General features: G+C 35.4%; 1 protein-coding gene across 1 annotated transcript in view; it reads right to left on the bottom strand.

The window, feature by feature from the left end:
- Positions 1 to 16,625, bottom strand: part of LOC105214052 (protein tincar) — a 143,981-nt gene that overhangs the window by 84,651 nt on the left and 42,705 nt on the right. The window contains exon 3 of the mRNA XM_011187233.3: positions 5,600 to 5,691. The gene's annotated coding sequence lies outside the window, so the exon portion shown is untranslated. The remainder of the gene's footprint in view (positions 1 to 5,599; positions 5,692 to 16,625) is intronic.

Genomic DNA, 16,625 nt, shown 5'->3' on the forward strand with positions numbered 1-16,625 from the left:
ATATTTATATAATGCTTTTCAAACAAGAGAAAATAATCCTGTAATAAAAGCGCATCAAGTTAACAACATCTGCAAGAAATTAAGAAACGAGCTCCAGATGGATTTAATTAAAAATGTTTGAAAAAAGACTATGGACGGAGGTAAATGTGCATATATTTAGTTAAAAAAATGTTTTACAAGAAAATTGCTTTTAAAAGCCAAATATATGTAGATTGTTAACCAAATTAGTACACATTTTATTGTTCTAACAGAATGAATTTCAATTTTTTAAAATAATTTTTAGGTATTTTGCACATAAACACATGTATATAATATTACTATTAAAATGTAAATACGCAAGTATTGACGAACTAGAATTTCAAATAAAATAGAGAAATTTGAGTTTATTTGATTGCTATGCCGGCAAAAAATTACTCAACTTCACTAAAACATCATTGGCAATACAAATATACATATGTTAGGATATTTTTAAATAATATCAAAAATAAATGTTGCTAAAAAAATGTGCAGTTAATCAAATTTACTACAAATATATTTTTTCTTATATGTGAACATTTTTAGAATGAAATCTTCAATTTCTTGAAAAGCACTTCAATTGCTCAGGAATGTGTTTCATTTGCATTTGATATTACATTTAATTTGGTAAGAGCATGCAGTTACCTAGAAAATAATAGCATTCAATATAATTTGTAGAGAATTAAAAGAAAACAAGTAAGGAAGGGCTAAGTTCGAGTGTAACCGAACATTTTATACTCTCGCAATTTATATATTTAACTTTATTTATATTATATAATACACAATTTGACCCACATATTTGTCATATATATTGTATAAAGTCCATTGAAAGTTGGAAACCATAATATTAGGTTAGAAGCACCGAGGGCCTCGTGTTCGATATATGGGGCCTTAAAAACCTATGGTCCGATTTCGGCGATTTTTAAAATGGGGTGCCACACTATAAACATAGTATTTGTGCAAAGTTCTGCACCGATATCTTCACTAGTGCTTACTTTATATATTGTAAAGTAAACGATTCAGATCGTCTTCAAAGTTCTGGTATATAGGAAGTAGGCGCGGTTGTGAAGCGATTTGGCCTTTTTTCACAATATATCATTGGGATGTAAGGAAACTATTACAAATCAAGTTTCATTGAAATCGGTCGAGTAGTTCCTGAGATATGGTTTTTGACCCATAAGTGGGCGACGTCACGCCCATTTTCCATTTTGTAAAAAAATTTGAGTGCAGCTTTCATCTGCCATTTCTTATGTGAAATTTAGTGTTTCTAACGTTTTTCATTAATGAGTTAACCCACTTTTAGTAATTTTCAACCTAACTTTTGTATGGGAGGTGGGCGTGGTTATGATCCGATTTCTTTCATTTTTGGACTGCATTAGGAAGTGGCTAAAAAAAAACGACTGCAGAAAGTTTGGTTCATCTAGCTCTATTGGTTTGTGAGATAAGTACAAAAAACTTAGTAGGGGGCGGGGCCACGCCCATTTCCCCACAAAAATACATCCAAATATGCCCCTTCATAGTGCGATCCTTCATACCAAATTTTATTTCCATAGCTTTATTTATGGCTTAGTTATGGCACTTTATGTGTTTTCGGTTTTCGCCATTTTGTAGGCGTGGTCCGATTTGGCTCATTTTCGAAAGCAACCTTCCTATGGTGCCAAGAAATAAGTGTGCCAAGTTTCATCAAGATATCTTAATTTTTACTCAAGTTACAGCTTGCACAGACGGACGGACGGACGGACAGACAGACATTCGGATTTGAACTCCACTCTTAACCCTGATCACTTTGGTATATATAACCCTATATCTAACTCGTTTAGTTTTGGGTGTTACAAACAACCGTTATGTGAACAAAACTATAATACTCTCTTTAGCAACATTTGTTGCGAGAGTATAAAAAACTAGATAGCTGCCATGTTGTTAGTTTCGACTTCATAAGAAAAACGCCCCCAAACACCATTACCGCATTTCTAAAAATAACCCTCAAAAATATTCTCGTTAAGGTAAAGAACCAAGTGACGGACAGAACATTCAGTCCTATATAAGGGAACAGCTCCAAGTTTCCCATTCTGATAATATAAAATGTGCCCAAAAAGTTTTCAAAGTTGCTGTAGCCTGGCCAGCTCCGCTTCATATAAAACCTGCATAAATATTCATCCTTTTAACTATTGTTAATATAAACCGATGATTAACTATTAAGAAACAGGAAAAAATCTAAATGATACTGTCTCATATCCTAGTTGGAATGGATTTCGTTTTTTTAGCTGCTCTGTGATTTAGAAAGTCGTCGATCGGGACGAAGTTAATTTTTGGACTAACTGGAAACCGATGATTAACTGTTAAGAAACTGGAAAAAATCCAAATGATATTGTCTCATATCCTAGTGGGAATGGATTTCGTTTTTTTAGCTGCTCTGTGATTTAGAAAGTCGTCGATCGGGACGAAGTTAATTTTTGGACTAACTGGAAAAGAATAATCTCAATTTAGAGACGACGACAAATGGTAAGGATTCTACAAGTGCAATCGTCTCCACAAAAAGAAACCGTCTGATAGAAATTTCTAGGAGCGGCTTATAAATTTGATCTTTAACAAATATTCCCAATAATGCAATGCACTTTAAAGAATATACTAGAAATATTAGACTCACAAAAACTACCATAATATTTATGATTCCATAAAATAATATTTACATTCAATTAGCGAACATAAAACTTATTTACCAGGAATTCGTGCCTTCATCTATCACCCGACAAAAGAAAGAAAAAAATAAAAATATTATATGCAAATTATGCAATAACTTCCACATAAACACCGCAAATTTATGAAATAATCAATGATAATATTGACTTTATGTACTGTCAAATTGGCAACTTGATACCCTCGAGCAAAAGATTTCAATCCAGCCGCAACTCAACACGCAGTCACGTAGTAAATATGACGATTTAAAAAATATAAACATACATTTGGCATATAGTCAGTATGTATGTACGAATATATGAATAAATACGCGGGTAAATACAAATAAAGTAATAAATATTGAGTTTTCAAAGAGCGAAAGCGAACGGGTGCCTACACAATAAAAACGAAAGCTCAGAGATACGCAATTGGGTCAATCGGCGAACCGGAGAATGCCAATGGCAATACAAATATCGAATTATACAAGAATGATAAATATGAATTGCAGAAATTCCTTACTAAATATAGGATCAGCTAAGAACTGCCATTGCTGACAATAATAAAAGCGCAGTTGTTGACTTCGGAGGCGAAGTGGAAAATCGAATGAAAAATGTCGAAGAAATTGATTTATTTGCCATAATAAATGAACAATGCTGTCAGAGTGTGAAAACGAATTCCATGAATAGGCACTAAAATCAGTGTTGCGGTAATCTTTTGAACACAACTCACACCAAGTGACTGACATACGGGTTCACACAGTTCTTGAGACACTTCCAAGAACACACTCAACAAATGTCAAATGTCAAGTATTTACAAAGTTCACTAAAAAATAAATAAATTAAGAAAGACAATACTCAGCAAATTGAAAATGATGAACAGAACGAAACTGTTAGTGAAATGTAAAGATGGCACCCGCCGCAGCGAAGCTGTTAAATTAAACTTCATGGGAAGAAAAATGTACAAGAAGAAAAACTTCAAAGCACTAAATGCATCCTGACTGCTGACAGCGTATTGATTATGGTGATTGACAGGCGAAAACACCAGCATGAAAATAAAACGAAATCACGATTTTACTCAAATGACAAACATACAGTGGTCGACCAATTAATAAGTACTTATTGAATGCAATTAAATAAATAAATCAATTCCAGTATATGTTAAAAATACGAGACACTGGAATTGAGCAACTTCGGAAATAATGAGATTTCCATAGAAGACGATGAAAATCTGATAAAAATAACATATACTTTTGATCCATTCGACATTTTTTCTCCGATATCTAAGTGTTTTGAATTAAATAGCATTTGAACGAGCACAAATCAGATGGAAAATGCAGGTAATACTTTGACGGAAGCGTCACCTAGCTTGTTGTTTCATAGACCGTATCAAAAAATAAAACTAAGAAATGACCAATCAGAAAAGTATTAAACCTCTCGTAATCAAATTTGTTATTCTGGCCATATGTTTAACATTCTTTAAGAACAAAAGTTTTGCCGTCAGTGCTCTTGAATAAAATTGAGTTGATTGGGGTGTGTCAATAGTCAAACTGCTGACTACACATCTACTTGAACTGACTTGAACATATGTACGTATGTACTCGTCAAAGGAAAAAGTAAGAGTGCACAAAAATGCCGAATTGAAAGTCAAAAAAGAAATCTCAAGTGATACGATTTCGGTGGTTCACAAAAACGAGCAAATAATGAATACATCTTAAGACCAACTTTATTTAATTATGGAAGATTTTTAAAAAGAATTTTACAAGGGCAACTACATATTATAAGAAATTAAATCCCATCAAAATAATCTTAAAACTTGATCAAACAGAGTTCTTCAGTCAGTTTTTGGTGCACGCATTTTTCATTTCAAAAATAAACCGAATGTGAATATGATATCAAAATATCACTTCAATTTAATAAAAAGAATTCAGTGCCCACATCTTTTCCGGGAATATGCTCAGATTTCGATCGTTTTTTGATTGATGCGTAACAAACTAGCTAAATTCAGTGCAAAACATCACATAAAAAACAAAAATCGCACAGAAAAGTATGAAAAAAATATTGCTGTCAACTCACATATAGTATTTGTAAATATTTACTACATTTGTATTTATATACACTCACAGATGGAATGCTTTGTCGTGCCATATGGCGCTAACGAATCCTCTACTTAGCTGAAATGTCAGCATTTTCAGTGGAAAACGTCGTTTTAGCATTTAATATCCTTTGTGACTGCATATGCACATCTAACATACATATATTCACTGCCATGTCCTCGGTATTTGTATTTGTATTTGAGAGATTGATAGCCAGTATGCCATATGGAAAACATGCTGAAATTCAACAGACGTAATAGAATTACATACATGCAATTGCTTACACTGCGTTGTTGACAAAAACTCCCGAGCCACCACAAGTTGTCACGCTGTCTAACTGCTGTCAGCTGTCAATAATGATAAGTCGCTGCCGAAACTTAGTTTAGTCATTTACCAACATACAACATAAGAACATTCGTATACAGAGCAGATATTATAGTAATGGTGACTTCATTATATGTATTCTCAAAAACTATTATCTCGACAAAAGGAAGGAAGATACACATAAAGAGCGGACGATATGGAGAATTTAAATGTTACACACATTAGAAATAACCTTAAAAGGTTTACAAGACCTCTGTGGGTATACAACAGACTTTACGAATTTAGATTTTTAAATCTGATCTTGCAAAATAATACACGATGAACGATTTGGAACTTTAAAAAATCTTTTCTATTTATGTTATACAAATATTTTGCTATTTCGGAAGTGTATTTTGCGAGTATTTTAGAGAAATTTTTGATTTACGTCCTATCTGAAAAACACTTTGTGGTACTCCTTCTTCACCTTATATAAAAATTGTGTTCATAACTCACCGTTTAATGTGACGGAAATGCAAAATAACAAACCGTCAAAGCCATTAAGTTTCGAAAGTTTCGGATATGTACGTCAAGCTGGTAGTCGGTAGCTGCAATCAAAAGAAAATGTAAACAATGTAAATTAATTTGAAATTTAAAAATAAATTGTAATCAACTACTACTAAGAGGATTGTGGGTATATATAATACATATGAGAAGAAATTGTAGTTTACAACAACATTTTAGTATAAGTTAAAAACGCTTAGTGTGCGCCACAAATTGATTAATTACAAAGATTTGTTAGACGCTTAACTTGCAGAAGGGTTATTCGGCGGCGCAAAAGCAACACTGTTTACTACTTGTATTAGAGACCATTAATTTACACTCACGCATACACACACATACAGGGATATTTCCTTTTAAGCACGCAAGTTTGTTTAAATTCTGCTTAAGTTGTTATTTCTTCGAGGCGCCCTCCCACTACTCGCAACGGGTTTAACTAACCGCCGTCAACCATTGACCGCATAAAGTGTGGACTTGACTTTTCGCACATCAAGCGCCCGCACTCAACACACGAACACTAGCGTAAATTTCCTTTTCTGCCATGTGTTCTATGGTTTCGTTGTGACTTCCTGCTATTGCGTCACTATTTACCTGTCGGGAGTGTATGTGTGCGATGCAGTAGTTAAGTATGCGCTTAAGTTCGTTTAAGTAATTTACATTATTTTCTACTTTTTTTACACGTTTTTTTTTGTTTTTGTGTTTTCGAAAAACCGCATGAACTAACGAACTTTTGCAACGCCGAACACCAAGAGAGTGCACTTTGCGGAAGAGTGGTGCGCCGGATGGAGTGCATGTGGATTAGTGCGCAAACAGCCAACATTGTGTTTGCGTCTAGGGTTCTTTTTGGTTTCGAACTGGGAACTTAATTTTCAAATCCAACACGTATTTTGACCTCATAGCCACAGTTTGCGTGTTTCATTGTCATTAATTAAGGCGTAAGCAGTGAAGAAGACTACCAAGCCAAGCCAAGCTGGCGCCGTGAGGCCAGGCAGCGGTTGCAGTATGGCGATGTTTTATTGGCGTTCCTCTGTATTGCACTAACCCTATATCGCACAGTGGCACAATTTTAAAATTAGATTAGCAGAAAATATTTGTTTTCGATTTTTTTTTTCAAATTAAGCTTTAACTGAATTTTTAGAACCTTTTTAAGAAGTGAGATGTCAATCTTGTGGAATCTATCACAATACACTTTATATGGAATAATAAATTGCCAAGAATAAAGAAGTCTTCAAACGTTTCTTGAAAACAATACCTTCAATAGCGACCTGAAGAGACCAACAAATTAAATGGTTAACTCTTAAGCTATGAGTTTGAGTCCAATTGAGTTGTTAAGTCCCATTGAAATGTGTAGACGGCTCACCGTGCTCAGGCTTCTTATATTATTTCATTTATTTTCTATATTTCCTTTTTTTCTACCAAGTATTACTAGCTTAAGTTGGTTTCTTCCGTGCGGTGCTTGGCCCGGCAATCCGACAACCCAATAAGTAGCCAAAGACACCGACGATAGCTCAACTATAGCTAAAACTTTTAATTGGATTGAACACATTAAGCTTCTTTTGGCTTTCCGGACGTGTTGCTGGCAACAGACATAACCCGTACGAATAAAAATCAATATTAAAACTAAAACTCAACTTAAGAAGAACAAGAAGAAGAATTGCAATACGCCTCAAAAGCGCCTCTCTTGCCTCATATGAAATGGGCAAATAAAAGTAATAAAAAATTAAAACAAAACGAACTAATTTCCACACTAAGCAAAAGCAGAAGCAAAAGCAAAGCCTGTGCTACCGCAAATTTTCGTACACGTCAGCGGCTTGTGATAAGGACAATTGTGGTGGCATTTGTTGTACTACAACAACATTAGCTTGCGCTTTGTTATTGTTATGTATTTAACGCTTGGCGTGCAATGGTAATTAAGTCGTTGTGCGAAACTTTTAAAAAGCAATAGGAAAACTTATTTTGTGTAGTTCTTAACTGTTGTTGTTGTTGTTTTTTTATGTTTCAAAGTTGAGTGTGTTAAATGTGTATGCATAATTTTGAATATCTTTGGTAAAACAATTTTTGAGGCCACATTATCGGTCTTCTAATTGCTTGAATATATGTATTTACCATAATTACATTTAAAAAAGTCTCACTAATATTTAAATGAGCCACAAACTCCGTAGATTCTGTTGCTGTTATCATATATTTTCTTATAGCAAAGATATCAGTTTAATTAGAAATCAAAAAAATCTGCCGTCCATTAATTTGACCTTTCGCAAGTCTACTCTTTTCCACATTTTAGAGTAATGTTCTCAGTGAGCTTGAGCGTAAGTCGAGTGGCAAGGAACGTCAACTCATTACCGGTAACAGAACTTATTAATCAACTGTTTCTACATATGCTCGATTACAATGTTTGTGATCCACTTCCTTTTGTGATGACATCATAAAACGCGAAGTTTTCTCATGTCGAACCTCGTACTAAAACTGATTCATACTCGGAGTTCGACGAAGTCAAACAATCTCAAGCCATTAGCATAACTGCAAGTCGACGCCAATAACAGCTTCATGTATTACAGTTATACACCACATTAATAACTAGAGCACACTGTAAACACTAATAATATTCCATGTAAATTGTTGTGTTAATTTTAGTTTTAGTTAGATTTTTGGCCATAAAACAGCGGCCACTAGGTGATTGTTACACATTTGCACATCCGGCAATGCAAAGTTTGACAACCACAAACCAAATTCTACATTATTTCTGTGTTAAATTGTAACAAAGTTGTTGTTTTCTATGTAACATCCCCAGAAGGAAACTATAAAATCGAGAGAGCAACCGTATCCTAACCACTCAACCACCCAGCTCACCCTACTTACAACGCTCGACCACCGAAGCCACTCCTTCAATTCAGTGTACGACGACTCATAATCATAAATATTGGCATGTAAAGAACAGTTAGGCCCTTATTAGGCGGGTTGTAGAAACAACAATGTTGTTAACATTTGTACTTTTTAATTTTTGTTGTCAGTTTGTCTGTCGGTGTGAGTGTTTTTAAATACATGGTACTTAATTGTGTGTCGTAAGTGATGAAAATAAGAAGAGAAAGTATGTTGAGGAGAAGGCGCAGACATTTTTAAGTGTTTACGTTTGAAGAGACAAGCAAGAAGAGACAAACAAGGTGGCTAATTTGTTTTGCAATTTATGTACGTGCATTAGTATATATGTATAACTTCGGGTGCTATATAAACAAAGTAATGATTTGGGGACTATTTTCATGCCATAATTTGACTTGTTTGGTTGTGGTGTGAGGATTTCCACATCGTATCCAAGTAGAGGAAAGACCTGCTGGCAGACTCAGCTACTAATATTTCAAGGCGATGATAGCGTCAGTTAAAATACATAAGAAACTTTTTTTTATTTTTTTTTCTCGCATAACTGATACTCATACACACACTAATTTAATACACCTCGTTTCCTCTAACAACTCAGAAGCAACACTCACTTAAATTTCACAACCATTGCGAATCTCTCACTCGCACAAAATAAAATGGCAAACTTTGTCGCCACACCGATTTTTGGCGCGACACTTTATTGCTGTGGGTCCGACGAGTGGTCACACTGTTGCCAACATTTTCTATATTTACATATACACATGTCTATGCATCCACATTCATATGTGCAGACTGAAGTGTTACATCCCGTAGGTTAGCGGTGGACGAAAAAAGTCAAAAATGACCAACAAACGTTTGAGCTTATGTGGCCAGTTTGTGGATTTTAAGGGTATGCTACATATGAATAATTGAAAGGATACAAATTAAATTAGTTTGTTGTTTAGCTAAATTAAGGTGTCGAACACAAAAAATTTTATTAGCGAAAACGTAAAAGCTGAAATTACCAAATGGACCTGCACAATAGATGTTTCAAGTTTATGATGACAATAAAATAAAAGTATAACTTTTATTTCAATTATTGCAATTTTAGTGGCTTATCGAAAACGTTGTTTGTTTAAATAGAAAAAACAGTTTTCTAGTTTCTAAAGCTTAGTAGGTGTATTTTAAATATGGTTGGGAGTTACCCTCGGAATAAAATTTAGGTTAGTATGACCGCATGCTTAGCGTTCTAACTATCTAACCTAAATATATGATATGTACATTCTATGAAAAGTAAGTAAAATCAACTATATACATACACAAAAAATATGGCATAGAGCAATTATAAATTTAGTTGACCCACTTTATTTAACGTAAATTTTCCTAACCTAATCGATCTACCCAAAAACCAGCTTAATTGTTTATTTATTTCCTACTTTATTTCTGTGTATTCTTCAATTTTTCTTTTCCACTTTCATTTAATAAGAGTTAATACAATTTGACCCGGACCCTTATCAGTCTCATATATACTTATTTATTTATCGTACATAGAGCCACGCGTATTTTCTCAACCAGCATATACAATTTCAACAACATTTAGTGTATTTTGCTGCTGACAGTGCATGAAAACGTGGAAAATGGTGAAAGGGAAACTTTCAATTTCTTGAGCAACTTTCTTCTACTTCGTTAATCATCATAATCGTTTGTTTAAACAGCTTGCCGTTGACAAGCATGCTTAAATTACATTAAGGGTCACCAGATCTGAGGGTGTTTTACTTATATTATATAATACAAGTATAGATATGTTATTGAACTATTTTATAAGCATTTGTTATGTACAGTAAAGATCGAAGTATTGTGAGATGTGCGAATATAGTATAGAGGGTGTGCTCGAAGTGTTTATCATTTTACCTTATTAAATAAGCCTTGTAAGAATGCAAAGTAATTGATGACTTTTAAAAGAGTAACTACTGATCATGTGATGGCTTTTTATAATAATTTATAGACAATTTGAGCCAACCGAGCAAAAATGTGCCCAAAATGCGAACCAAATGTGTAACAAATGAATTAATAATATCAGCAATACTACATTAAAATTTATTGACACTCAGGAGAACTGGACACTTTGGGAGTATCACAATTCGTTATGTGAACGAGTATAATTCATTGACACACATGCAGGAAAATTATTAATCTCGATTGGGCATCAATGTGTGGCGCAGAGGAATACAAAACAAATGAGGCAATAAATTTAAGTAGATAACAGCTACAGATGGTGCTTTAACTAAAATTGACCTTATAGTATATACATGCATGTATAAACAGGAAATAAATACACATACAACCTAGCCATCTAACCAAATAAGACTCTCTTCAAAGTAACTGGCGTGTACTTCAGTTCGTTATCCTGCCTTACAATCAGTTTCAGTCAGTGAATCATATACAAAACATAGTAGTACCGTTAAGATACGATATTATTTAGAGTGTCTCAACTCTCAACTCAATATAGGTAAATTAGGGTGTTTCTATGGCAACACTTTCGACCATGTCGCCAAGCAATGCATTTCCCCGCAAAAGCTAACACACATGTGGTAAGGATACCTTTATCGAACTCACTCATGCGCTGGACACAAAATCCATTAGGCAGCAATAGTACAATAATAAATATGTACATTAATACAATAACAGATAGTAGTAGCAACCCTATTCTACTTATGGATATAGAAAGCGCCTGCTGACGTGTGTCATGCCATGTGCCAGACCCGTATGTATTCTTGCTACGTGGGTCAGTAAGGTCACAGTTAATTGAATGTGTGTGAAATAACACATTTTATTTATAATTTTATAGCAACCGCCTAAGGTTTCGTTGCTTTCTAATTAACTTGAAAAGTTTATTTTGTAAACTATATAACTACAGAGTGACTCATATATGCGAGCTACATCAATCTTGAGACTATCAACATGAGTTTTTAGCTAAGCAACTGCTTTAAATAGTAGCCTTTGTCAATAAATATTAAAATTCCATACAATTTTTAATATGATTCAACTTTCAAGCAAACGAAAACGCATATATAGGTTAGGTTAGGTTTAGTGGCTGCCAAACGACGCACGTAGGCCTTTGGGAGGCCCATTGTGATACCACTGGGACTGAGATCCCTCACACTATCGAGTCATCATTAAACCACCCTGTGGTTCTAATAAAGTAAAAAAGTTCACACAATTTGACATGAGCAACTTCGCCCACATCCTCGAGAAAACCGCGTCCAATAGTTGCGATTCTTTTTCTGTACAGAGCCTTGCATCCACAAAGAAGGTGTGTAATTGTTTCTTCTTCTTCTTCTTCTTGGTAGCTCCTGCAGTAATCATTGAAAGGTAGGCCTATTCTGCTGGCGTGTCTTGTTTCATTCCTCTTAAATTTCAATAAGCGGCAAGTACGGCTCTTATTCCACTCTGGCCACGTTTGTCTACTTACGGAGCAAGTCGTTACTTCTTTCCGTTGTGATTCAGCCGTATCTACTGCATGTTTATCGATTAAGTATTTGCAGGGTGCCAGAGGTATATAGATTGCCTCTTTATCGGCCTCCAACTGCATGGTGGTGCCTAGTCTGACTAGTTCATCTGCTACACAGTTCCCAGGGATGTCACTATGTCCTGGGACCCATTGTAGGTGTATCGTGAAATATGACGTCATTGTCAATAATAAATCCAAGCATTCTTTCACTACCTTAGAAGATATTCTATGAGACTTTAATGATTTTAAAGCCGCTTGACTATCCGAGAATATGAATATCTGTCTGGCCGCTAACACTCTTTTTGACAGAACGAGAAGGCTTTCTTTAATTGCAGTGATTTCTGCATGGAACACACTGCAATGATCCGGTAGCCGGAAGGCGATTCTGGTATCTAGTTTTTCTGAGAATACCCCACCTCCAACTCGTTTGTCTAGTTTTGACCCGTCCGTGTAGATACTTATCGCTGAATCTTTGTCCACTTTTCCCATACCCCACTCCTCTCTAGAGGGGAATGATATATGTAGTTCAGATTTTAGATTCATTTCTATAGGATTGCGAAAATCCGTCCTATTTGGTAGAAATGGGAACTTGCCGAGTATACTAGAATGTCCTCTGTTGCAGGTTTGCAGTAATGAAGATTCTCTCAGTCTAAGTGCCGATTTCGCCGCCTGTTGCTTACCGAATATTTCTATAGGCAGTAAGTGCAGAATAGCCTCTAACGCCTGGCTCGGCGTTGTCCTGAGAGCTCCGCTGATACATATACATGCCGCTCTTTGTAGACTACCCATGCTCTTTACTGCGTACTTCTTGTCGATTATTGGCCACCAGACCAATATACCGTATGTCATAATCGGCCTTACCACAGCTGTGTGGAGCCAATGCGATATGCGGGGTGTTAGTCCCCATTTTGGTCCGACCATCCTTTTGCAGGTGTATAAGGCCAAAGCCGCCTTCCTTACCCAAGCATGTATAGATAACAATATAATTCGAACTAACTTTAACAAATATTTATGCATACATTCTAATAAAACCCACACGTTTTTACATATATTTCACGTTTTCACTTGTACTCGTTCTACGCATCCCACTAAGGTGTGCAAATGATGTCACAAGTGTACGCACTGCGAAGCTAACTTTCCCGAAATTGCTGTCAACCATTTTTACCTGCACTTCTTTTCCTGCGACTTCCCTTATTTTGCGCTTTTTATGTCATTCTTCTCAGCGGATGCGGTATATCTGGCGCAATGATAGAAGCATAGTGAAACGGCGAAGCGCCGGTAGTGTTCTTGCTATTTTGTTGTTGTATCATCCGCTTCGTAAGTATTTAAAGTTTTAGCGCGTTAGTCAGTTAAGGCGAAAATACCGCGAGTAGAAGAACCAGTGGCAACACACCGGTGACAACTACTGACTTTGTACGCACTTTCTCTACCAACATTACTTATCTACATTGTCTGCAGTGCTCAGCAACTGTCGCTAACATCCCTGCATGGAAATATACAAGTTCTTGATTGTTTTGGATACTGTATATTTTGCATTGTAACTAGTTCACAATACACGAAAAATTACTCATCGATAATAGTTAGAAATTTCGAAACCAGAGGGTTTTCATAAGTAAAGTGAAATTGAGAACTACAACCAAATGTTTCGTTGGCACGTGATTTGTTAAAATACTTAGGAAATAGAGTCAAATTATCCAAGAATTGAAGCTGGAAAAGGACAACTTTCAAAACTATGTCTATCTGTTGTTCTTGGTACTTCTAACGCAGAATTCAAATGTCTGTCATAAAGGTTTTGATCTTAAAATATACACATTTTTGTAAAAGACGAACCCTATACTAACTATTGTTGGTTCGATTGTGCAGTGATACTATTCAGTGATTGTCTTATACTATATCTCCACTTTGGAAAAAATCATATTTGTAAATAAGGTCTTACATATCAGGAATGAGAAATAAAAAATTTAAAGCACCATACAATTCAATAAAACCAATAACTTAAACAAGCTAGAGAGCTCGTCAGACAGAACCTGTCATTAGAAACATGTTGGTTCGAGTAAGTTTAAAGGATCAGCGGTGTACTCGAGTGCCTCCAACTGTTACCAAAATAACCGATAGTTAGAACACACGACTACAGGATATTTTCATTACGACTACTTAGCATTTACAGTCTGCGACATCAACTTAATTTTTCTCACACCTCTCACTTCTCTCGCTTATTCCCCTGCAGACATCTGCTACAGAGGATAACTGATAGATTGCAAATGTAAGTATATATAATGTAAATATGTGATAGCTGTCACAAACGTGCCACACACTGCTCAACTCAACTCTGCTCTTGTGTCTCAACGACTTCCCATACAGTCAGTACTCAACTCCAGTAAGTAAAAGTACTTGCACTTAACCAAAGATCTAACTGTATCTACCATACTTACATATAACGCGTACACCTCCCGAAATGCTGCAAAAATTAATGGGTTGGAAAGTGTTGTGATTAATCACGGTGCGACTTACCTAAGTACGTTGCGCTAAAATGAAAAGGGAACTTGTTGGTATTGCCTCGACTTTGTTGCTGGAGCTTTATTGCAGGAGAAATGGCGCATATTTTACGTGGTCGTTCATTTGGAGAAGATGTGGATTACAAATACATAGACGGTTTGCAATAATAAAAATGTACAGTTGCTCCACTACTCGTGTAAGGAGTCATAAAAGGTGACAGTTAAAAAAAGGGCAGTAACTACTGTTAAAATTTACTGAAGAAAGTACTAAAAATTCTATTAAATGGAAAAGGTTCATGTTGTTGAGAAGAGCGTCGTAGTAGTTCGTCGAGTTTTTATTCGAGATTTGACCAATACCTTATATGTTTACAGTTTGACATACTGAGTGTTTTGACAAGAGAACACATTTCTCTTGTCAAACTACTTTCTTGACATACTGTAGGTATACACATTATTTCTCCTGTTTCTTAATTATCTACAGCAACGATGAATGGAATTGAAAAGTATAAATATCTTTCGCACTGCCAAAACTCTTAACGTAACAATGGAACACTCGTGGAAAATCGCCAAAACAGTATATCTCAAATACCCAATCAAACCAAGAATACTTTGACATCTATAGGGAAAATCGACAGTTCTTCTTTTTGTCTTGTCTCTAAGGGCCTCTCTCTTTTCTCATTTTATGTGGTCTACTTTTGCGGGAAGACAGAATGTTGATATGTCCATCCTTCCGAGACATCCTTACAACTAGCACATTTTCCAAGAAATTAAAAATACCATACATAAAATTCCAAGTATTTTAAAATTGAGAAATATATTCAAACTTCCCTTTTTACTACCCTTTTCATTTTAATTCCTGTTTTTTGTTTTTTTTTTTTTAATTTGCGTCCAACAAGCTTTTATGAACACTCTCTCCACTTTAAAAAGGTTGATGGATTCGCTGTTTGCTTTTTTGAACTCTCTAAGTGCTTGCAATCTTATATCTTTCATAACGGTGTCTAACATTAATTTCATACACATGCTTCCTTATACACAAAGTAAAATCTGTTACCCTTTTCAAGTTTTCATGTCATCCCTTTTGATTTGTTGAATACAGAGAGATAGCTAAGCTTTTGCAGAAACCGCAAACCAAGGCGATTATCACCGTTTGCATTTTTAAATTTCACCACAAGAATTCATACAACAAAAAAGAGGGCAATCTTACAATGACAAGCAACAAAAACTGTGGTGTGAATAATCCTGTCATTAGGCACTGAAAGAGATATTATTGATAGTCATGAATGCGGGCGAGGAGTAAACCCGCAGCCACGGGTTCTCATCGACACGACAACAATTTGGAGATTCGCTAAAAGTTTACCTTAGCCTAAATAAAGAGCTGTTCAACAGTTTAGGTAAACCCGGGTTTGCCACCTCGTACTTAGGTAAACCGCTAAGATAAATGCATGTACTACATCAACGTCTTATTGGCTATAAGATTTGGAAGCAATGACAGCGAGATTGTCATAGATTGTTATAGATCCAGAGTTTCTTTACTTGGAATATGGAAGCTTTCATATGATATATGTATATATATATATATGAGTAGAAATGTAATAATACTATGTGAAAGCAAATCATATATGAGCGAAATCAAATTGGACATAAATAAAACACATGTGCGGAACAATTCCTAAAAAGGAATATACCATTATTTCTTCTGAAGCAAATGAGCTTTCATCAATGTTATAGCACAGTGAAACTCTCATTATTTTAAACAACAACAGAATGGGAAGAAACACTAGAGTCGTACAAATGTACAAATGTATGAACATACAAACACATAATGGCCAAAACATTAAAGGAAATGAGTCCAGTGCAACAACAACAAACAAAATTAACTGCACAAACAACATCACGCAACTAACGGGAACACTACACACCACATACACAAAATATGAAGCTTTTGGAGTGAGAGTCTACGACTATGATGCGTTCATTTGCTCAGCCGCTCAACTCAATGAGCAATGAATGCAGGTGAAAGAAACACGTTAATAAAGAATGAAAAACACAAAGAAGGTTACAAAACCCAAACGTCAAAAAGGGGATGTTGTTGGCGCCCTCGATATAACCAAGTTGAATGGGACTC

The sequence above is a fragment of the Zeugodacus cucurbitae genome, chromosome 2, assembly GCF_028554725.1.
Source record: "Zeugodacus cucurbitae isolate PBARC_wt_2022May chromosome 2, idZeuCucr1.2, whole genome shotgun sequence".
Lineage (NCBI taxonomy): Eukaryota > Metazoa > Arthropoda > Insecta > Diptera > Tephritidae > Zeugodacus > Zeugodacus cucurbitae.